Consider the following 24,032-nt stretch of genomic DNA (forward strand, 5'->3'; position numbering starts at 1 on the left):
ATAGGAAGAAGTAAATATTTGTATACAGCTAATGGTATGACGAAAACATCACTTTCACTCAAAAACAGATTTGCAGATTCTTGAATTAGTTCCAAAGAATCTTGGAGTTCAGCCACACTTCTCGCTGGGATTCGCTTCGTGAGGAAAGGGAATCCCACTCGCCTCCCAGACCTCAGCGAACCTCACCAAGCCCTTACCCTTCCTACCCTAGCAAGTGTGATGGCCGTAGGCTTAAAATTTGAATTGTGAAGGAGACGGCGAGCCCTCAGTTTATGGCACTAATTACTGAAGTGCTTGACGGTAGTATGTGTCTGGCGTGTATTTTATTGCTAAGTGTGATGCAGGATGCAGGCTCATCTTATCTTACAGTCACAGGAATTCCATAAATGAATGGCAAAAATCGGAGGCTTGTCTATATCTTGGTGCTCTCAGTTTTAAGAATATGACCATAAGACTTAACATTGTATTTCTGAAACTAAGAGTGTGATTGGTAACACAAGACCCCAATTCATGACGTCTGTAATGCTCTTGAGGACAATGGATGCCCCTATAATTTTGGTCAGGCCATCGACAGGTGACTTTGTGAATATTCCTTTCACTGCAAGGATTTTGTTCTCACCTGGTGTTAGCCTGAATCAAATTACTGAGTCCTTGTGAGCTAAAGAGTTACTGGAGCAAACGAAAAAGCAAAAAATCATCGGTAATTAAAGATTTTTTTTTTTTTTTTTGTGCTGATTGTAGCATGTAACACAGAATAACCAGAGGTGTATTAAAATCGAGCATTAGAATATGAGAGCTTGCCATCCAGGCCTCTTTCCACGTTTTAAGAATGCGGCCATCGGTTTTTATTGAAAAAGACTCGCGGAGGATAATTGCATTTCAGTGTATACATGGTAAACAGCAGAGCCAATCAAAGTCTCGTTCCTGTAATTTTAATCAGTGGTGTAAACGTGTCCCTGGTCATTATGCTTATTCTCCGTGGTACTCCTGTTGCTATATCATTTCTGTGAAGGCTGGTTCATGCGATCAGTTTCAAAACACTGTGTTGATGCATGTTTGTGTGCGGCAGGTGACAGTGCCAGATTATGAGGCTTGCTGAATATACCTCCAGAGCAAGGATAGTGGTGCCTGCTGACGTGATCAAATTCTGGATCTTCCAGCAGCAGGTTTCAACTTATTATTTCAGCAGGCTTGGTAGTTCAGTTAACCTGATAACATGAACAGATTTCAGCATTTTGCTTTGAACAGAAATGGTGGGTCAGCTTGCATGCCTACATGATCAAGTTGTAGGTCTTCCATCTGCAAAATTTCATCGCCATGCTTTGAACATGGAAAGTATTTGTGTTTGCATGTCTGCCCTACATTATCAAGTTTTTTTTCCATCTCCAAGTTGAACACCGTGCTAGAACAGGAGTCTTGGTTTAATTTACACTCTTGTAGTATCAACTTCTGAATCATCCATCCGTAAATGTCAGCAGCAAGAGTTTGACAGTCTGCAGAATTAAGTTTTTAAGCAATCTTTTGTTGTCGCTCAACACTATAATTTGGACGGGGATGGTGATTTAGTTTTCCTGTCAACACTGTCAGTTCCCGAGCTATCTTCCATCAGTAAATATCAGCACAGTGATCCAGGCAAGGCAGGCGATACCTGCTTGCAAGAAAAAGTTTATGATCTTCCATCATCAAGTTTCAGCAAATTGATTTAATGGGAATGATTATTTCAATTACCCTGTGAGTACCATGAAGTTTTCGAGACATCTTCCATCACCATATTAACATTACGATTCAAACAAGGAAGATCATTCAGTTTACTGGTCAGCTAGTTGTATTTTAAAACGTTTTCCTTCATTATTAACAGCATGGGTTAAGCTGAGATGGTCTTTATCTGCGTCATCATTATTTTCATTTAACTTCCGCCATTTTTCGGTACCATGATTCAGGCCAGGATGGTGCCTCACAGCTTCAGTTTCCTTGCCCAGGACACGGTCATTTTTCAAGCTGTAATAATGCTTCATCACAGTGCTTCGAAACTGGCCCTCTGATCCAGTTTTAAGAGCGCCTTGGGACACGTTTCAGTGGTTGTGTGATGGATGTAAGTTTCGAGTTAAAGTCTGTTTCTCCCATAGTTTTGCTGGGACTATAAAAACCCCTTCACAGCCTTGGCGTTTTTTTTTTTTTTCTCCTTAGTGCTGCTACCAGATGATTTTATTAGGCTAGGGGAAGGCGTTTCTTACTGAAGGGATTAGAAACAAATCCCATTAATCCCATCGCTACGAGAAGCCTCCTTATACCTGAATAAAATAGTCTGTCGGTGGCAACAATTAAATGAAGACGACGTCATTGTGCTGAAGGGATTACACAGGAAGACTTACAGATAACAAAAAAGTATGGTAACTCGGGGGTCGATGGTCTGTTATATAATTCTTAATAAATTTTTACTATCGCCAGGTCTTGGTGATAAAAAAGTTAGGATGATGATTGATAAATCTTTTGAGTATAGGGATAGCGCAAAGTATGCCCTGTAAACTGCTTTCATAAAGGGCAGGTACACACACACACACACACACACACACACACACACACACACACACACACACACACACACACACACACACACACACACACACACACACACACACACACACACACACACACACACACACACACACACACACACACACACACACACACACACGAACGGTAATGTAAACATATCAGAGAATCCCACACCTGTTTAACATATCAAAGGGAATCAGTGTGAAACATTTACTTAATTCTTCTGTAACATTTCGTTATGATGGCAACTAATAATTCATTCTGCCCTACAATAACGTATGATGAGCCACTAGAGTGAGATCCTAACCCACTTGATTATTGTTATCTAGTTTTCGTCCTAATTTAAGTTTCTTTTGATTTCCTATCTACTCAAGTGAGATTCCAACAGATTTAGTTATTTTTTATTCATTTAGACTGAGGTTTCGAACGAATGAAGTAAGATGCCAACACATTTGGTTATTGATTCCTTTATACTGGGGGTTTGAACTACTGAAGCAAGAATTTAACTGACTGGGTTATTGCTGGGGTAATGTAACAAGATGTCAGAGGGTAATGACTCCTTAACAGGTCTGGGGCTTCGAATTGATGAAGCAAGGTATCAACCGACTTTATGCTGTTGATTAGCTTAGCATGGTCTCAGTAGGTTTTGACAGTTTCAAGAGAAAGTAGCTATTGACCTCAACTGACAACCACCAAAGTATACGTAGTTGGAATGGTAATCTTAAGCAATAGAAGAAGGATATTCAGGAGCAGAGCCCATGTGTGCCCTGTGTACCTACAGAAAGTTCAAAGCAAAATGTTAATTGTCATTATAGGCGATCTCTGTAGTTTTCATCTTCATAAGATTTTTATTACAACACGGTAATATTAATTTTCTCCTTTAAGAATTCGACGTTCGGCATAGAAAACAAAAAAATCCGTTCCCCGAGGCCCAGCAAGACTCAGGAATAGATGCAAAAACTACGTGTTACCCCATACCACCACCAGGGTACTGCCGGCCACCCCATATCATTGATTTGAGGAAACTTAGCAGTACAGTGAATTGGCAACAGCGTTGATATTTTCCACGGCATATCAGCGGACTTATACAACAACCCCTTCAATCTGATGACGTTTTTTAATCACTATTTTTACTGCGTACAAATAGTTTTATTAAAGTTAAGGGAACGTTAACCTCCTGAGTTTGAAAATCCTCATAAGCTGAATAAAATCGTCTGAAGGTAGACATGGTAAAAAAAATATATATATATCAGTGTGAAAGGGTTATATCCAATAATATATCCTCTTCGAAAATCGTCATTACAACCTGCGAGATCAGAATCACCAGTTCTGTACAAACACCACTTGGCCACTATTCTCTTTGTAGTTTTTTTTCATTTTCGCTCATCGTACGTGATCAAGTGTAGCTGTATCGACTTCTTCCTCCACCTCCTCTCCTTCATCCTTTGCTCCTCGTTTTCATCTCCTCAACCCTTCTCTCTCATCTCAGTCCTTCCCTTTCTTTCTCCTCCAATTTCTCTCCACAAGCCTCATTTACCTCCCGTCTCAGATTCCCTCCTCCTTCTCCTCCCCCCCATTTTATTCCTTCCTGGTTCCCCTCCTTTTTTCCTTTTTTATTTTTCATTTACCTCCCCGTCCCCTCGTCTTTCTTTCTTCTTTGTCTCTCTCTGCTTCTTCTTTCATATTATTTTCCTTCGGTATTCTCCTGTTCTGATATCTTGCCTCATTTACTCTTGCATCTCCCCGTTCTCTTCTTCCGTCCTCCTCCTCTTCCTCTCATTCTCTTGTCTCCTCGTCCTTCATGTATCTCACGTCCCCGACTTCCTCGACACTCTATTCTTCTCGTCTCCTTTGTCTTCATCCTTCTTTTCCTCTGTTTAGTCACTGCCTCTTATGACTATGTATCTTTTTTGTTCTAGATTCCTCTTCTTCTGTTCTTCGTTTCTCCTCCTCTTCATATTTTTCACCCTCCTCTGCCTCTCCATCATTTTCTCCTTCCTCTTCCTCTCCCTTCTCTTCTTCTCGCCTCTTCCCTCCTTCATTTACGTATCCCCCTCCCCCCTTCTGCTCCAGACTTATGAGCCAATCTGCCTAATAGCCGGGATGACTTGTGCTCTGGCTTGAAGCTGAGCACCTTGGTAGGCCGTTTGGTGCCTTCCTTAGTAAAGTCCGCCTCTCTTGTTTCAGCATTACCCACCCTCCCCTCCCCACCTCTTCTGTCCGTTCCCCAGCCCCCTCCCTTCCTTTCTTTCTCTTTCATCCCCCTCCTTCCCGTACTCAATCTGTTTCTTCTTCTCCTCCCCTTCGTCTTTTTTTCTTCCCTATCTTCTCTTCCCTGGTGTCTTCCCCTGCCTTCCTTAGCTTATTCGGTCCTCCTCATTCTGCATTTTTCACCCCCCTTGACGCACGTCCCCCCCCCCCCTCTCTCTCTCTCTCTCTCTCTCTCTCTCTCTCTCTCTCTCCTCTTCCATTTCCTCTTTCTTTCTCTCCTGTTTCCCTGCCTCACATTCCTTGATCTAGTCGGACTTGTTTCATCGTTTTTGACCCCTCATTCCGGCTCTCTCCCTACCTCCACTACTGCCCACTTCCACCCTTCTGCCAGTCTCCCTTTTTCTCCCCACTTGGCTCTCCCCTCTCCCGTCTCCTCAGTCCTCCTGCTCTCTTTTCCTCCCCCCCCCTCTCTCTCTCTCTCTCTCTCTCCGACTTCCCCATCTCACACATGCACATGAATATAAGAAAAGATGAAAGGAGCCGGAAGGAAGACACAGAGACATGCAGGAGAGAGAGAGAGAGAGAGAGAGAGAGAGAGAATTTCTAGCACCTTTTAGTCCTACTACCACCAGACGATTTTACTCAGTCCAGGACATTCCCCATGGCCTTAACCCTCTTGAATCGGGTGACATGATTTACTGATTAATTCTTTTTCCTCCAGACGATTCTGTTCAGCTTAGAGTAGACTGTTGGAACTGGAGGGGTTAAATAGAGCCATCATTAACCCCTTCATCGCAATGAACGGATCTTGAATTTGACTTCCTTTTGTATTGCTTTTTTTTTCCCTTGGAAGGAACGGTTTGCGGGCTCCTGGCCTTTGGTTCCTTCTTCCTTGCATTAAAAAAAAAAAAAAAAAGTCTCCTCCAAGCCGAATTATCAAAGAATATGTTGGAAAAAAAAATAAAGTCACCTGTTTGAAAGGGTTAAGGAGATACAGAAAACACCAAGTTGTGTATAGAGTGCGATAACGCTTGTATGTGTGTGTGTGTGTGTGTGTGTGTGTGTGTGTGTGTGTGTGTGTGTGTGTGTGTGTGTGTGTGTGTGGTTCCCAGACTGGTTTAAACAGCTTGGAGGAGAGCCATCAGGTTGAAGGCACTGCAGGGGTTAGGTACGGCCTTCATTCACCCCTTCAGCATGTGAGGTCTTTACAGAGTTGAGTAAAATCGTCAGGAGGTAACAAAAGTGAGTCGAAACAAGACGTCGTAGGGGTGAAAAGGTTGTTTCTGTGGCCGGACAGTTGTGGTCAATAGTTCATTTACTCTGTCTTGAAACTCTTGAATGTAGTGAGATATTTGCCAAGCTGATCAGCAAGATGTAACCCCTTCCATCCAATGACATTAGCTTGTTCATGGCACCATCCGACTATCGTTTATTTAGCTTTGGTAAGACCTTGTTTAGAGGAATTGGATGGACATTGTTCCTATCCCCGTCACTGTGATAGGATTCACCGAAGTAAAATATAACAGTGTGGAGGTGGCAACAGTTAAATATGAGTGACGTTATCCTGGTTTGATGGGTTGGAAGAATTGTAATTTTACTTAACTTCTTTCCGATTACGCATCTTTAGTTTTATCCCAGCTGCCTTTACACGGTTTTATTCATGTTAAGAAGAAAAACCAGGTTGAAGGAGTTAATGGGGACTTCCTAACCCTGTTACTACAAATAATTTCCCCAAAGCTTGCAAAATGGTCTGGAGATTTCAAGAACAAACAGAAAATGACAATGTCATCGGATTAAAGGGGTTTACAGGTTCGGCCCCCCAGACGTGGTTTATAATTTTTGCCCCAGAAGTGTGTTACTAATTTGTGTCTGCGAGTGTACATAGTAGGTGAGTGTGTTCCTGTTCTTCCAGACTAGTGGTGTGGTTGGCTCGAGTCCCACAGTGGCGTTTTTACTGTTTGTAATGTGAGTCATTAATCATATATTATAACAATATAATGTATGGGTTGAAATTGTATTTTTGTAAATAAACATTCCACGCATTTATTGTCTTGTATTATCCTGTGTGTTGTTTCATGTCATGTTTTCTTGGCCACGCATCAACACAAATTTACTGTATTATAACATGTTAGTTCCCTGTGGCACTTGGGCACGTTGCCGATTGTTGGACAGTGTGGGATGCAGGCAGGGCCATCAAGGGTGGACCTTCATGCTGTGTACTGACCTAGTGTATCAGCCACGTTGCCCTCATACTGTTTATTACACGCCTTCTTGGTGTTGAGTGACGTAAGACGCTTCAGCCGTACCACATAAGGGTCTGCTTCCAAGAGATGGTTTGGTTTGTTGCTCATGTATTGCAGCTCAGGGATTAACACCTGGTCACTCACCTAAATGTCTAGACTGATAAGCCTAGTCCCAGATCCCTACGCCTCTGACGGGACAGTACTGACTTAGAGGATGGATAATGAATAACACTTTTAGTAGCCTAGTGATCTTAGCTTACTATACCACCACATAGCATCACACAGCCACATCATACCACATCACCGCACCACACCACACCACGCCACACCACTTTCACCATATTTGTGAAACCCATCATAACACAGAACTAGAGTACTCATACCAGCTGATTCAATTATTCCCTTGTCGAGAGAGTGGTAATTTTTTTAACAAACAGGACTCTCTCTCTCTCTCTCTCTCTCTCTCTCTCTCTCTCTCTCTCTCTCTATATATATATATATATATATATATATATATATATATATATATATATATATATATATATATATTAATGTATATCAGGTTTTCTGACGGCGTCCTAAGTATATAAATCCAGATGATCTTATTAATTACTAACAGTGTATTTCTCAGTAAACATTGGTGTATTAATAGTTGTTAGTTTCCTCCCAACTGCATCAAACCAATGCACAGGCGCGTTCCATTGTGGTGGTACGTCTTGTGGTACAGTGTACGGTAGTTAATATTGCCAGTGTTGCTACAGTGACTTTGTGCACACCATCAAGTACTGTATCATGGTGAATAAATCCAGAATTATATGTAGAAACTTGGCTAAAGAATATTAAACTCGGAGTGTGCAAAATGGAGAAGTGACAATTGTAGGATCGTCGTATACCTTCGTCCGTCAGACATCTTGTAGGAGAGAGAGAGAGAGAGAGAGAGAGAGAGAACCAAGTATGTGGTCTTCTGTAAGTGTTCTTCCACCTTCCACCCAGGCCTACACGCTGGGACAATTTTGCATCAGGCTATGACATTTCAGACCTCAGTGTGACGAGACCCTGTGGGATTAGTGGGATGTGGAGGCCGGAGATGGTGGTGATGAGTTCAGTGTAGCGTGGTGCAGCCCTCGTCGCAGTCAGCCTACATCCCTTCCACCTGCAGCTGGTAAGTGTGTGTGCTGACATTGTTGTCTTGTGTTGTTTATAGGTGGCAGGTGTGTTGTGAAGGGGCTAAGCTTTGGGTGTCAAGAGTTCTGTTTTCAGTTGCGTCAGTAGTGTGTGTGTGTGTGTGTGTGTGTGTGTGTGTGTGTGTGAACTGAGCGCAGCCTTTATTTTTTAAAAGTCCTAATCCGGGCATCGACTTATGCTATTTGTAATCTCCAAATGGCCCCATTAAGTCCCAGAATAATACCTGGTGTTATTTTATGCGGTACGCCACCCAAATACCTTAATTCTGATCAGTGCTTATCATTACCCAGTCCTTAAGCCTTCTGACGTCTAATCAAAAACAATTGATAATCGTATTTATAATTTACTAATGCTCTTTGAAATACTCGTCTTCCACCTAAACAAACCATTTTTTTTTATATTGCTGTTCGCATGATTATAGTTATTCTTTGCAATCATGGGCAGTTCAGTGTATCCATGCAGAGTAATATTTCAAACACTTATTAAGGAATATATAAGGAATTATAATTTGGTGGCTGGAACGATGAGGGAACTGATGTATCACCATTTTCCGCCGAGTGATTCATGATGTTCTGCTGTTGTGCTTTCCTTCTTCCTGTTTCTTTATCTTACCTATTTGTTTATCTTTATAGCCTTATTCTTAGAAGGATGGCCACGTATCTTTTTCTTACTATTTATACATATACTTACTTGTTTATGTGGTAGGTGGGGGCGCTCACTATCCACTCACTCGATGTAGTGCTGCTCTCGGGTGTCGGCCGTTTCCTCTCTTCCATCCTTCTTTCCTTCCATCCTCTTCTGTCTTTCCTTCATTCTTTCCTTTTTCTTCTGCCTGTGGGTTACTGTACACTGAGTGACAAGCCAAATGGTTTCCTGTACACCAAGAAACGATTTACTACGCTGGGTGGTAACCATATAGCCAAATTTTGGCACCTGGTGGTTTAGTGGGTAATTATTGCGCTCCAGTCGGATTGAGCCGGTGAAGGTTTATATCCAAGAGATGGTTGGTGTTGATTGCTCATGTAATGCCACTCGGAGATGAGTGAGGCTGGTCATTCTCATCTTAAATGTCGAGACCAACTGCCTAGCCCCGGGCTCCTACTCTCCTCATGGGGCAATGTAGGATTGGATGATGGATGGATGGATTTACTTGTTTATTTATTTACTTTTATTTTTTGTACAAGGTGAGTCACAAACCGACTACAGTCTCTCTCAATCTCCTGGTACGGCTTCAGTTAACGGGATGATAATGATGGTAATAATAATAATAATAATAATAATAGGCAGAAAGTCCACAAGTAGGCATGGAAGGTAGAAAGTAATGGGGAGAGTCGGTGAAGCGTAAGAGGTGACGGAATTTTTATGTATAGACCGAGAGAATAGGGAGAGATGGTTGGCATATCGTTATTGTGTGTTGAGAGACAGACAGACAGACAGACAGACAGACAGACAGAAATAGACAGACAGACAAATGAAACAGAAACAGAAGTGATTTGGAGTGTTATGTGAAGCAAAACTTGTTGAGAGACTGAGAATGAAGTGATAATGAGGAGAGAGAGAGAGAGAGAGAGAGAGAGAGAGAGAACATGCATGCAGATGGGGAGTATTGTGATGTTAAGGATGCGTGGCTGGTGATGAGGGATGAAGTGACGAAGGTAGGAAGATGGAAAGGTTTAAAACTATTGGACTTGTGGCCAACCCTTTTAACTTTATTAAATATTATCGCTTCTACCAGACAATTATATTTAGCTTGAGAAATTGCCCTAGTAGTGAAGTGGTTAGTGAAGGCAATATCTAACTAATCCAGATTGAAAAGTTCCATCTGGGCTGAGTAAAATCATCCATTGCTAACAAGAACAGCACACAAATGATGGCATCAACTAAAGGGGTTAACAACTTCATTTCGATTGTGTTTTTATTTTTTAATTAGACTACTTATTATTCCACATAGGAAGGATTCCTGGTAATAAGAACACAAGTAATCCAGGAGCACAGGGGAAAAAAAAATCCCCAGATAAAAGAAAAAATATAGAGGTAACAAGAATGCAGTGAAGACATTACCTGGCAGAATGGGTATAGGCTAACCAGATCATCCAAGCGTAGATGACCATCGTACTTCCCTTGATGGCATGAAGTGATCCAAGGACTTCACTTACCGCCTAGGGATAGAGCCAGTGAAAAGCCGTCACTCCAGCTGGGGCGTTCTTACCACTAGACCATAATAAAAATAACAATTGAGGGATTTGCCTTCTCCTTCGTGATGGAAATTTTAAGCCCTTCACTACGAGGACGTTTTATTTCAGTCATGATTTAATTCAGCTTGGATAATTTTCGAAATGGTTGTTTAGTTATGTTCCAGCCTTCATCAGCATTCGTGACCGCTAGATTATAACGTCTTTATGTCGAATGCTTACTGCCATCAGGCTATTTTGTTCGGCATAGGAAAGGTAAAATAAAATCCTTTACTCTCTTCGCAATAATTTGGCCTGGGTTTTCGACCATCCTAACGTTCTTTCACGCAGAACAGTAGCAGAGAAAGACAATGCTACAGCTTTGCATCCTTTCCAAAGCTCTTCGTCATCGGCATAGTACCATTGTGTTGATCTAATGTTACAACGCGGCATTCAAGATGGGGATATGGCAATTTTAGACCAAGTTAGATTAAAAGAACTATAAGGTGGCAGTTGTGTCATAGACCTCAGCAAATAGTGTTGGCCGACATATTAGTAATGATAGCCTTACTGATGTAAATTGACTGTTACCAGTTCCGCTGTGTGACAACAGTATTAGTATTACAACAGGTGGCTTGTTTCTTAGTTTAAAAAAATATATACATTCATGAGCAGTAGTTTTGCCTGTAATTAAACCCTACAACACTGTGACTTTTTTCTATCTTACTAATTGTAATTTTTCTTTCGCTAGCGCGGACACAAGACAATGTTTAGGAGAGATCCCTCATCGTAAATGGGTTAAGATCCTGCTTCTGTCGCTGTTTTTCTCAACAAGTCTAACAACAAACTTGTTATTGTTGATGTTCTGTTTTCCATATATGCTTCGGTAACAATGTTATTACTTACAAATTTTATCCTGTTTTGACCTTCTGGCTGTGATAACGTTATCACTAATTCATTCCTGCCATCGCCAGATAGTTTTATTCAGTTTTTTAACTTTTCAAACCAACGAGATCCTCCTTAGGGTAATTAAAATTGTCAGAACGTAGCTAGAATAAAACAAAACATTATGTATTCGTATTGAAAGTTAATATGGTACGCCTACCTCTCATAATCACAAGAGAGAGAGAGAGAGAGAGAGAGAGAGAGAGAGACCGCAGTTCAAAACAGAGTAGGTAGGCTAGGGCTGGGAGCAAAGAAATGGACAGCGGTAGAAGCGGTGAGAGGAGATACGGGATGGAGCACCTTTAGAGAACGAATAATGAAGGCGAAGATGAAATTCAGGCTGAGACTAGATGCATTGGAGGATGATACCTGGGTTAGAAGAATCTACTTGTGGACGGGGGTTAGAAGCAGATGGGAAAGAGAATGTAGGAGAGGACAGAGGAAACTAGGGATGATACAAGACAGACCAGGAGCAGAATGGAAAGTGAGAGAGGGTGGCAATATAGAGAACTTAGGAGGGGGCAACCTAATAAAGATAGTAGAGAAACGTGTCCAGGAGTGGGGGTAAGAAAATGGAAAAGCGGGATGAACAAGAAGACATCAGAGATGTATAAGAAAACGAAACCGGGGAGAGAAGAATGGTACGATGGGTGGCAAGATTTTCTTTAAAGTTAGAACAGGGACCTGGGTGCTAAATTCAAGAACATGGAGGTGGAATGGGGGAGTTGCTGAATGCGAGAATTGCTGATTGGGTTGGGAGAGAGTGGAAGAGACTGTTGAACATGTAGTGACTGAGTGTGAGGCCTATAAAAGAGAGAGAGAGAGAGAGAGAGAGAGAGAAGAGGGAATGAAGAGATGTGTGGGAGCAGAGAGATGGGAAGAAGTGAAAAGATGATAGAGGGATAGCATGGTTGTCTGGATTGGAAGAATTACAAGAGGATAAAGTGAGGGAGAGAATGGCAATTATGAAGTGTTACCTATGTGACGTATGGAAGAAGAGAGAGAAGAGGAGGAGGGAAAGAGTGAGAGAGGGGGAGGGAAAGAAAGAGAGAGAGTAGCTGCGGAGTGAGTGTACGTATCTTAAGCTTTTCATATAACTAGTCTCCAACTCTCTCTCTCCTACCAGATTTTACAAACTAGTCTAAATTTTTCCTCTTACCTTTACATTTCTCTTGGGGGAATGCCGGTATCTACTGTAGGTGATGCTGACGGGTTGGAAGGTTACCCCAACAAGAAGAAGAAGAGCCACGACCCACGAGGTACGAGAACCCGGATGTAATCGTCGGTGTGCGTTGTGTTGTGGTCCCTTCTGGATAATTTACGGTATATTTTGTGTTTATAATGCTTTCCGTAGCATGAAAAGATACCCAAGAAATCAAGAATGACTATAGCACGTTCTGGCTGGCAGAAGACGGTACGAGAGGATTTCCAGAGCCAGACAGGAGATATTGAGGTATGCAAGCTAAGTTTACAGTGCTCGATTACACAATTTTTTTCTTCTGTTTATTATGATGGCATAGAGATGTCAGGTTTCAGGTGCCTACGGAGAAAACATCAGGGTTAATTATAAAACACCAGTTGTTGCGAACTTATAGCCTGATAAAGGGAGCGAAAAGTTTGAGTAATAGGCTACTTTGGCATGAAGCTTTTCAATCGATTTTTGCCCATTTTATGTTTCCTGTTTGTTTCCCATACTTTCTCAGTTAAATTTCAGAGCAAATTATTGTTTCCAGATGACTCTGTTTTCCAGAACATTATGTTGTATCTTCTCGTGTGCTATCACGTGGTTTGGAGGGATTTAACAATGTTTACATACAAATTGGCATTTAAAGAGGCTCCATGGCGTCTGCCCCCACCAATACCCCAAACATATCTCTTTAAATCCGCAAGTTTTGATAACAATGTCATACTTTGTAAATATATTTTAAGCAACCAATTATGCCAAATTTATTTTTTAATTACCTTGCATGAAAAATCAATAATATCAGTTAATCCACTTAATTACCTTGCATGAAAAATCTATAAGATCAGTTAATCCACTTAATGAAAACACTGCACTGTACATAAGCAACTTAGCAGGTAAGATTATTCTTTACTGTTATTTTTCAAGTCACTAATATCAGCAGGTATAAGAATGAGAGAAGTGTGAACTGGAGAGGGGAGCCTAATGAAAGAGGACAGGGTGACATGAGGCATTTTTGCTTGTGACTACCCACTCAGGGATGAAGATTGCTGGGTATAGATTGATAAAATTCCATAATTTTTGTATTCTTTGGGAAATAAATAGGAAATTTTTCAGAAAAAAGAAAATTTGGCAGTGCCAGTACAGTAATTCCTGTTTACGCTGAATCCAGGGTACGGTACCATATTACAGCTTTAACAAATTCTGAGCCAAGCAGACAAATTCATCGTATATTGAAAAAGATTCAGGATGTTTGATACTGTAGATGCAGCGGAATGGTGAGCTGACGGATCATGTGACGGCATGGCATGTTCTGCAATGTGTGTTCGACATCGATCTGGATCTGCGTTGCATTGTACAGATTATTCCATCACTTATTACTGTTCTGCCTCTTACTAATTTTCCTGTCTTACCATGCAAGAGACAAGGACATCAATAAAATAGTTTTGTTTCTAATTTTGTTGTTTAGTTATTGAAGAGTTTTTTAGATTAACAATACAGATCCTCCTTGGACACTGCATTGTCTGCTGACACATTTTCATGACAACATAGTATCCACCTCTGACCCTTGAAAATGAGAAATTTTAAAGGACAATTTTCAGAATTTACATGGATTTAAGTTGTAGATTTGCAGTGTAACTGTGTTTGCATTCTGAGCATGAAGACACTCATGTAGATAGATTTCCTTTTTCTATCCGAGTCGGTTGTCTTCTGTAATAATGTCTCTGTTTGTCATCATTGCCTCATTTGAAACAGCAATACCAGGCACCAAAATAATAATGTCTTCATTTGCCATCATTGCCTCAGTTGAAACAGCAATAACAGACACCAAAATAATAATAATTGCTTAATTAACCTGTAAAAATATCTTTAGATACTATAATGGTACTATATTTGTGTCATATTTGTGGGATATACCAGTAGCTTGATTTCAAGATGATATAGCTACATTTTGTCATTACAGGCAAACCCCGATTTCTGATACCCCGGATTAGTGATGAGGGTAGAAATACCACCCTACCACACCTATTGTAGGCCTACCCCAGGTTGTGTGATGGGCATCGCACCCCATTGCCACCTCGTGATGACGGCATGGACCAGACATGGACTTACACAAAGTAATGGTAAGTGATGAGAAGTGTTTGATATTTGACCAATTTTTTCATGATTTTCAAATTGTTTGGTACTAGGGAGTTATTAACAGGTGTTAGGTTTAGGTTAGCTTGTTTTACAGCATTAGGCCATTTAGATTGGTTTTAAACATTTTTTGGGTCTCGTATGGGCTGGTTTAGGACTTGGTTGGGGGGGATATCAAAGGCTCAAAAACGCATCCCAATACTTTACATGTTTAAGTGTCCCTTATTTACGATACCCCACCAAGCGATGGGTTTTTGCTTAACCAATTGCATCGTTAAACCAGGGTTTGCCTGTACTCATTGCTTTTCTTGGAACAGTACTACAGTAATTGATACTGTAATAACATTCATAGCTCAGCAGCAGATAAATGGTATCTATACTAATTGTACAGTATATCTGCCTTTGATAAGGTACTGTAGTACTGTTTAACATGATTTTAAGAATTAGCTCCAGTTTCTAATCTCGGGTAGGGATGACTCAGTCATTGTATAAAACTACTGTAAATACTGAACACTCTTAAGTCACATTATTGTTTGGTGCTTATTCCAAACACTCTGCACCATTTACCATATTACTTAGAATATGTGTAGGTTGGGTTAAGTTTGGTTAAGTCAGGGATCAGCGGTTACATTTACTAATACTCCATGTTGAGAGCTCAAAGCATCGCCATCACTGAGACCTACAGGAACTAGCTACTCATTTTATGGTTGTACCGATAAAACATGAGAGACCAAGATGTTTCCCATTTATAAACAAGTAAAATGACAGAGAAAGAGAGGGAGAGATAAATGCTTTTTCAGCTGCGACCAGTGAAACTCGTCACATGGTGACATAACTTACATATCGTCTGGATTTCCTTCTTGAGGATTTAAATTAAGCTTCAATTCAGATTCTGAGTATTATGATAGATCTGTACAGTAGTAGGCTCATATAACCATGGGTTCCGGGGAGTGACAACATTCTTCATTTAACCCCTTAACCGCGGGGCGTCACTTTCGTGATGCTTGGGAGCAAGGGATCATACTGCGGGGTGTCACTTTTGTGATTCTGTGTTATTTTGAATTCGCCCGGGCTTTGAAGTGGTGGCTTGTATCATCTATCAGTACTGCCAATGTCCAACACTAGTCAGCACTCCTAATCTCATGTGTACTCCCATCCATTGTTGACAATTTAGCCATTTCTCCCCATTCTTGACTCCCCTCCCTACCTCCTCTCCTCTCGCCTGCCCGGCCGTTCTATGCTAAGTAAATCTTCCCTGGAATTTTCCATTGATTTCATCCATTGAAATAAGCCCTATGCCCTATTCTTATACCAAATAATATATACAAAAAAGAAATAAGGTAAGTGAGAGTGCCATACACCTGGAATTGGCTAATTATCACCTGACAACACCTCATGTGCACTCGTTCGCTAATTTTCGCTGTTTATTTCCCCTTGAAATATGCCGTATAATCTGTTCTCGTAATAAAAATATATATAAGAAAGGAAGGGAGAAGCCTAAGTGATATTTACATTCACCCAGAACAACCTAATTATTGCAGGCCACCACACTGTATTCTACGCTAAGTAAATCATCCCTGGAATTTTCCACTGATTTCATCCATTGAAATAAGCCCCATGCCCTATTCTTATACCAAATAATATATACAAAAAAGAAATAAGGTAAGTGATAGTCCCATACACCTGGAATAGGCTAATTATCACCTGACAACACCTCATGTGCACTCGTTCGCTAATTTTCGCTGTTTATTTCCCCTTAAAATATGCCTTATAATCTATTCTCGTAATAAAAATGTATATAAGGAGGGAAGGGAGAAGCCTAAGTGATATCTACATTCACCTGGAACTACCTAATTTATTATGTATTGTCTAGATTTCCTGCCAATCATTTCATAGCTATATATTAGCAGCTGTCACAAGGTTGACGTTGGCAGTATTGCCGCATTTTAGCCCCATGCAAAGGGCCCTGTGACCTCTACCCCCTACTAAACCTCGTGTGGAAAGAGATAAAGGGCTGACAAATGATAGAGAGTGACTATGATCTTTCTGGTGAGTAAAGCAGTGCAAGTGGAAATGTAAATAATGTGTAAACAGCAAGTGAAAGCAATGAATGTAAATATAAGTGAACAGTGGAAAATAGTTTTATAAGTTACTGCAAGTGACAGTGCCTAACAGTGTAAATAAAATAGAAATGTAAATAATGTAAATAAAATAGAGAATGTAAATAGAAATGTAAATGAGTAGTATTATAAGAATACGAATATATATACTAGGAGTAATGAAAGTGAAAGTTTCACTCTAGCATGTATGAATACCTGTACTATGAGTTATGAAATTGAAGGTGAAAGTGACATTCACTCTCAGCGCTAGTATACAGGATGAGAAAGTGAATGCTACGTATTTTACTGAAAGAGAATTTGAATGCCTACAGTGACAGTAAACTACTATTACTGAAGGAAACTTATGGATAAAGACTGTAGATATATATAAGTGTTATATAGTAATAGAAATATAAAGTGTGAGGGGTTTTATGCATAATAAATGACAGAACACCAGCGGCGAATGATCGCAAGTGGGAAGGTCATACGCGCTTGTAATTTTCATTGCTTTCACAGTGGTTTTTTTTTGGAGTATGGATTCCACACTATTTGAGAATCATAGAATAGTGTTTCTAGTGATAATATCAGGCTGTGGTAATCATATTATGGGTTGTCGGGAAGTGTAAAGTGGAGACTTCGTTACCCAACTTCAGAGGTCTCCACAAGTCCTACGGTACTCGAAGAAGGCTCAACAAACATCCCAGGAGAAAGCTTAAGGTATGTGCCATAAGCATATATAATTTTAATATTCTAGGATGAATAACTGATTTTTGGCAAATATTTTTAGAGAGTCTGTCGGAGCGCGAATATGCCCGCGGGAGCCGCAAGTCAAAGCAAAACAAGCCTGCGGTTTAGGGGTTAAGTGCTTGTAGGGCATGCAATGGTATGGTCTCTCTACAACACGAGATAGGTTATGTAAAACCTTGCCCTGAATCAAGTTTGTGCTAAAACATGTCATATTAGCATGTAAAATACGGGTTTAGGTTCTACAGTAGGAACCCCATATTTTCCCCACCAAAATATATACAGTAAATATAAAGTTAAAAGTATTTCTGCCGTAGATGCCAGCTACAGCATGTTTAGTTAGGATCTCGCCAATTGGACACATCAGTGCACCCTAACCTGACCTAACTGGGAGGTTTTACCCCCGAAGACCCCACATAGTTTTATCTACCAAAAATTACCACTAAGCCTAGCCCTGAAAGCCCCCAATACCAACATGGCAATAATTTCTAATAATCAATCTGTGAAAAATGGCTACCCAGCACCACGCATATTTCGCAGAGAATTACTTTTGGTTCATTAAGTAAAACAAACTGCAGTGTGAAACTAATTTTGAAAGTATCAGTCATAAACAATAAAGAAAAAAGTGCAATGAAATCATCCACATGGAGTGACTGGATACAACTTCTATGGTTAACATGAATGCAGTAGGCCTATACCTGAATAATGAAGTCAACCAAGCAGTATATATAATTTGTATGATCGTATAACAGAAAAGAATTGAACTCATGTAATTGCAGTAAAGCCCTTAGTTTAGTGACATTGTCGTTCGCAGTTTCTTGGTTAGCAGTGGCCTGCAAATACTGTAATCCCAAACACTGGGTTTCGCGCGAAAACACTTCCGTTTGTGGCAAGAAAATGTAAACAAACCGCATGCACAGAAGGCGATCATCACATGTTCACTGCCATATGCAGCAGAAGAGATGCAGCACAGGATGGTGTGTTGCATGGAGAGGCGGAGGCAGCTGAAAGATTGGAGGGTGGAGGTGCCAGAGGTGGTGGGGTACAGTAGCCTCATACCTGCTGCAGAAATTACATCCCTTTCGTTGAGCACCTCACCCCTGCCAAGTGAGTTTCCTTGCCTATTATTTGCTTTGTATTAATACCTGTACTAGTTACTTCTCAGGTGCGATCAGTAAATTTTACATTGCATAAATACATATTAAGGGGAGTTGGCATGGGATCCGGAACCAGTTAGCCCATTTCCCATAGGATCAGTGCCCCATTTTTAGCCGTTTCATTGTTAGCGGTTGTTTTCATGGAACCAATTAGGCGCGAAACTTGAGGCTTCACTGTATCTTACCTTATGTGCTGGTGATGATGCAGCTAAAAACGGTGATGAAAATGTCATAGGTGATCCGGGTGGTGAAATTTTCGTAACAGGTAGTGGTGTAGTTAGTGGTGTGCATCGTGCAGGGGTAGTGCGGTAACGTGGCAGCATTGCTGCCTCCTGCCTTCTCTGTCTTTATGCCACACATTTGGTATGCTGGCTCAGAAGGTATGTCAACTACTTTTTTTCCCATGCTTTATCTCAGTTTCCATCAATGTCATGGTCACATGACTCCTGTTGTGCCCTGCAACATTTGGGTAGCATCTGGCTACTTTTCATGCATGTGTGGGTGCAAGGAGAAGGGGGTAATTGAGAGAATTGGTGTGTGCTCACTCCATGACAGTAGGTGTGCGACTGAAGGGTCGAACATGCACTTGGTTGCGTAGGTCTAGTGACACTGGCCCCCTGATTAAGCATAAGCTTGCTTTTGGTGTCACAGTCAAGCACGCATATTGAGAAAAAAGTAGGGGGCTTCTGAGAGGTCTGTTGCAGTCACTGTGACAGCCATTCTGAGTGGTCTGTTGCAGTCACTGTGACAGCCCTTCTGAGAGGCCCAGAGCAGATGGGGGTTGATAATTGGGTGCAGAAAGTGAGAAGTGTTTATGTTAGGGGTATGGTAGCAAGAGGTAGACCAAAAAAAGACCTGGGATGAGGTTACTGAGTGTGACCTTAGGGATAAGGGACTAAATAGGGAAGCCAATAGAGATCGAGCATCATGGAGAGCTGCCATTAGGTGACCAAGGCCAACGCATGGTCAAAAATGAAACAGTCTAGCACAGAAGGCAAACAGTTGTGAAGAAAACTTCGTTCCCTAGGTGTAGCTATGTAGTTTCAGACGTACTGTGATGAGAATATTCATTACCAAATGCCATTTTGTGATGGGTGTTGTAAATTATTAGGTAAGGGAAATAAGCAACTTCCTGTGAAATATTGAATTACGTGAAATGCTAAGGCTCTGATGATTATTAAGCCAGGGTCATGATTCTTGGGTGGAATGTTGCACTGAAGTACCTCCATATAGAAATGATTTTTAGTGTTGAAACTCACTTCCAGTCACTGGCAGCGCCACCAATAATTTGTACCTTTGGTGGGCCAAAGCTTTGTCCGCTTAGAGCTGGCCATCATCACCTGCGGGCTTGTCTGTTGCTACTGGTCACTGCTCCTCTAAACTGTCTGCTTGCATCCCTTCATCACTATGGCAGGTGCATAGCACCTGTCTAGCAGCAAACTCTCATCCATTTTCAGTCCAGCTCGCTAATGAAGAGGCTATCCGCTACTCTCAGTCCTTCATGCGTGCAACAGGTCAACTCTGGGACTGTCTTTCTCACTGCTTATGACCTCCAGTCTTTCAAACGCAGGGTGTCCAGGCATCTCGAAATTTGGATCTTGAATTTGACTCTCTTATCTTGTCTAGATTCTTACTAGGAGGGGGTAGTTGCAGGTTTCTAGCCTTTGGTAGTTGCAGGTTTCTAGCCTTTGGCTCCTTTTCCCTTGTATTTTATATATATATATATATATATATATATATATATATATATATATATATATATGGAGCCTCTGTAGTCCAGTGGTAAAGTGTGCGTTTTCGTACACTGAAGAATGAGGGTTCGCGCCCCACCAGGGTAATAAACTTTGGGAGGGTTCTTCTGGCCACGTACTGCATGGCGGACATAGTGGGTGCTGTGGTTGAACCAGTGTCACATACAATAAAGTATACTTGCACCCAGTAGGCTTGCATGGGCCGATTACACTTGGTTCACAGACTACACACACATCCAAAGCCACTGCAGCACTACAATTACTGTACAGTTACAAGCACTTCTCACTCTACATACAGTCTCTACCAGACAGCCTAAGCCACATGGTAGAGATACATTGGCTGTATCGTCCCCACTTCGGTCGGGATAGGCCGGTCCTGCAGTGGATACTCAAACGGCTTTTGATTATGATGATGATGATGATGTGTGTGTGTTTGTGTGTGTGTGTGTGTGTGTGTGTGTGTGTGTGTGTGTGTGTGTGTGTGTGAACTGCACCCATCACATTCATTTATTCATATACGGTACTGATGTTGAATGTCATTGTGTTTGGATGAACATTCGCAGTTCGAATTTTCCATACCCCATTCCTTTTTACCTTTATCCCACTTACCGGTATTAGTTTGTATGCAGCATTTTCAGTTAGAAAAAAAAAACATTCATTCATTCATTCATTCAAGAGAGAGAGAGAGAGAGAGAGAGAGAGAGAGAGAGAGAGAGAGAGAGAAACAGACAGACAGACAGAGTGACTGACTGACTGACTCACACGCATCGGTAAAGAGAATGGGAAAGTGAGAGACAACAGAGAGAGGCACACGTAAAAGAGTAATGAAGTCAGAAAGAGAAAGAACGAAGACAATTTGAATTGCAAAAGAGATTATAACAAAGATTATACACAAAGCAGAAAAAAAGAGTTAGCCAGTGAGAACCAAAAAGATGAAAAGGAAAAAAAAAAAAAAAAGGACGGATATGCCACGGGGTGTGAGGGTAACAACAGTATATTCGGGTATTTCAGCCACGTTACGCTCCCTAATGGCGGGTTTGTGGCTGTAGGGGCAACCATTCGGTGGCCGGAGTGCCGCAGTAAAAGCCGCGGGTGCCATCTGATAGCACAGTGAAGTTTTCTGGATAGGTACAGTTGCAGTCAGTAGTTTGTGTTCACGTCTGGGATTTGGAACTAGTGAAGCGAGACAACATTTTGTGAATTATTTTACCTTGATCATACTTGTTTCGAAACAGTTTAATCTCGAGGCCCCATCTGATAGGAAAGTGAATTGGAGGATAGGTACAGTTGCGGTCTGTTGTTCGTCTTGGCATCCAGAGTTTGGAATTACTGAAGGAGATAGCAACCCTTTTGATTAATATTATGTTTGGTACAACTTATTTGTTTTTGATACGATAAAAAAATTGAAGTTCCATATTATAGGTAACTGTAATTGGCGGAATAGATACAGTTGTGGTCAGTAGTTCGTGTATACGGCTGAGGTTTAGAGTTAATGAAGCGAGATGGAGCTGCCAGCACCCGCCCCCACCATTTTTTATTTTTTTAATCAGCAAATTTATTCGTTGATGAAGAGGTTTCTTTATTCCCTCACCACTATACTGTCAGACTTCACACTACCACATGCCACGCGGACACTTCGCATTGTCATACCTTGCACTGTCGCACCTCACACTTACAACACTTCATACTGACTCATCTTACATACATGAACACACACTATCACACCACATTCTGCTACCCTCCACACCTCCACGCTGCTGCAGTGCATTTACTGTGGTACCATACAGTGCCACACCTCACATTGCTGTGCTTGATACTGCCATAGCACACAGCACACGTCGCTACTTCACCCACATTACCACCCTTTTACCATACAACTTCACACAACCACATTTCACGTAACCTCATTGCATTGCCTCACCACACACTACCACACCTCACGCTACCACATCACACACTATCACACTTCACCTCACAGGACAAAGCCTAACACAGTTACACCTATCTTCTGCTGCATAGAGGTCTTTCTAATACCCGTACCCTGTAAAAGAAGGTAGATGAGAATAATTGTGAAATGTTGAAAGTGATTTAATGCAACGGTAAACTATAAGCATAAATAGAAAAGAAAACGTTCATTAGTGGGCTGTTATATTAGGCTAAGCACATCTGATGAAGAAATGGGGCATTGAGATGAAGTAATGAAAGAATCTGGGTCATGAATCGGTAGCTTGAATGTAAGAGAAATATTTGAAATTATACAATGCATTAACAAAAAGTAGAAGCGTTGCTAAAAGGGGAAGGAAGTGAGTGCCTAAAAGGGATATGGAACGACACTGGATTAGAGTTTACCGGTACTGGAAAAAATGGCTTATGGTGGTAGTGGATGGCTGTGTATTTGTAACCTGGGAGGTGTTGGGGGGGTGGGAGGAAGTTCTTCGGGGTGTATGTATGTATGTATGTGTGCAAGAGTGTCTGTGCGTGTTTGCCAATTAGTAATGTATGCGCGAGTAGTGTCCATTTAGTGCTGTGTGTGTGTGTGAGTGTGTGTGTGTGTGTGTGTGTGTGTGTGTGTGTGTGTGTGTGTGCAGCACAGCATATACGTTGGTGCGTACTTGTGTTGATAATCTAGTGGCCATCACGGAATCCTCATTAAGATCCGATGGAACTGGTATACCTTTTCATATTTGTCAGTAAGGTAATTATGGCTAGGGAGCGGTGCATTTAGGTTGGTAAAAAGTGATGTAATTATGTCGGAAGCATAGTAGCGGAGCCTCAGGTGATATTCTGGTTAGTGACAGTATCCACTAGTAATTTCGTCTAGCTTTGTTAGTTCCTCCTACCTTCCAGTAATCATCGGCGTCGTCGTCATGTTTTTTTTTTTTTTCTTTTTCCTCAGTCAAGGATTAGATATGAACTCCTTGAACCCGAGGAGGCCATGTTTATAGCTAATCTGTCATCAGGTGTTATTATAAAGATATGAATAGGGGTTAGATACATCCTTCATTCATCTCCTCAAAAGCAAGAGGTTCATCAAAACTAAATAAAACTGTCAAGTAGCAGAAAGAATAAACTACATAAAGATGTCATTGTATTGAAGAGGTTCATAACGAGGGGACTTCCCGAGACTGTCAGATAAGTGTAACACAGTGCTGAAAATTATTGACACACCTGTCATTATGTTCAGTGTGATCGCTTAACATCACTAGCACCACAACTACCACCATCGTCAATGCCACCATCACTACCACTTTGAACACAGCCACCAACGTTGATTGACTAATTCATTAGGCTATAATATCTGATCATAACAGCGTAACATCAAAGGTGACTACCCTGAATAGCAAGGGTAAAATTAAAGATACACACACACACACACACACACACACACACACACACACACACACACACACACACACACACACACACACACACACACACACACACACACACACACACACACACACACACACACACACACACACACACACACACACAACGAGTTATAACTAACTCAGTCTTTGCTAACGTCGGATACTATGAAACATGATCGCCTCTATACATCACCAGCATCTCTGTACTAATATCATCTCATACAACGTCAATATTTTGAACCGTAGGAGTGAGTGCACAGTGCAGTAAATATGAAGAGGG

This window comes from Coenobita brevimanus, chromosome 76 (genome assembly GCF_032717465.1).
Source record: "Coenobita brevimanus isolate Jiangsu-jjx chromosome 76, ASM3271746v2, whole genome shotgun sequence".
Classification (NCBI taxonomy): Eukaryota; Metazoa; Arthropoda; class Malacostraca; order Decapoda; family Coenobitidae; genus Coenobita; species Coenobita brevimanus.